General features: G+C 72.4%; 1 long non-coding RNA gene across 1 annotated transcript; it reads left to right on the top strand.

The window, feature by feature from the left end:
- Nucleotides 1-9: 9 nt before the first annotated feature.
- Nucleotides 10-1,143, top strand: LOC113408634. The gene is made up of 4 exons (XR_003370335.1): nucleotides 10-80; nucleotides 667-712; nucleotides 905-940; nucleotides 1,076-1,143. It is a non-coding gene; the product is annotated as an uncharacterized LOC113408634 (long non-coding RNA).
- Nucleotides 1,144-1,268: the final 125 nt, after the last annotated feature.

The following is a 1,268-nucleotide window of genomic DNA, read 5'->3' as shown; positions in this document are numbered from 1 at the left end:
CCTCTCTTGCAGAACTACGGCAGCGGGATGCGGCCCCCGCCCAACTCGCTGGGCGGCCCCGGCATGCCCACCATGAACATGTAAGGCACCTCTCCCCCCCCCCCCCCCGTGCCCCAGCCACGCCTCCCTGCCCCCCACAACCCACAGGGAGGGGCACAGAGCCAGCCCAGCGCCTGCAGGGTGGGTCATGCCCTGCGCCAGGCGCTGCAGATGGGCTCCCAGGCACTGGGCAGAGCTCCCAGCCGAGCCGCATGCCGCCCGTCTGCTCCCGGCCATGGTCTGGGGCCTGCAGCCTCGCACCTGGCAGTGGCCCCTGGCCCAGCACCCAGCACGCGCCCCCGCCCCCCCGCCCCGCCCCGCCCTGCCCAGCGGAGCCAGAGCAATTGGCAGGCGTCCAGGCTGTCCCAGCGCCATCAGATACCCGGTACAGACACACAGATCTGGGGGTGGGTGGGCAGGTTTCGGGGGAGGGTGGGATGAGTCCATGGCTGGTGAGAAAACTGGGCGCCCCCCCCCAAAATCATCCAAGTGTCCCAGCTGCCCCGTGCCACCCTGCCCTATCCTCAGTGCAGGGGCGCCCCCCGCAGGACAGGGCCCACGCAGCAGTGTGGGGGGGTGTACAGGGACCCTGGGGAAGTGCCAACCTCAGGCCTGTTTGTGTTTCAGGGGCCCAGGAGGGCGAGCGCCGTGGCCAAACCCCAACACCAACTCTGTGAGTCCTGGGGCGGGGGGGGGGGAGAGGGCGGTGGGGGCCGGGCAGGGGGGGGGGGGGGGCGGGGGGGGGGGCATGGCCAGGCACAATGCACGGGGGGGCACGGGGCCGGGCACGATGCACAGGGAGCGCACGGCCAGAGACGCTTCCCGTGCGCTCGGTGCTGACTCGTCCCCTCTCGTCCTTCCACAGATCGCGTACTCCTCCTCGTCACCCGGGAGCTACGTGGTGAGTACCGCAGCCGCAAGGGGGCAGGGAGGTGCCCTGCACCTTGGGGGCAGATTGTGCCGGCCGGGCGCTGGGGGGATTCTGCCTGGGGCCAAGGCTCAAACGGCTCCTGGGCCTTTTGCTCTTCTCCCGCAGGGCCCTCCAGGAGGCGGCGGCCCCCCCGGAACCCCCATCATGCCCAGCCCAGGAGGTGAAGTATCCGCATGGTGCGGGGGGGGGGGGGGGGGGGGGGGGGGGGGGGGGTTGCCCCCCCCGGGGGGGAAAAGCAGCGGACACGTCTATGCCTCTCGCTGGGGGGCGGGGGGGCTGCAGGGCCGGTGAGCTCCTG

The sequence above is a fragment of the Terrapene carolina genome, unplaced genomic scaffold (genome assembly GCF_002925995.2).
Source record: "Terrapene carolina triunguis isolate 2854851 unplaced genomic scaffold, T_m_triunguis-2.0 Scaffold20916, whole genome shotgun sequence".
In the NCBI taxonomy this organism is placed as follows: Eukaryota; Metazoa; Chordata; order Testudines; family Emydidae; genus Terrapene; species Terrapene triunguis.
Note: the sequence above shows the minus strand (reverse complement) of the source record. Positions and strands in the feature narration are given on the sequence as shown.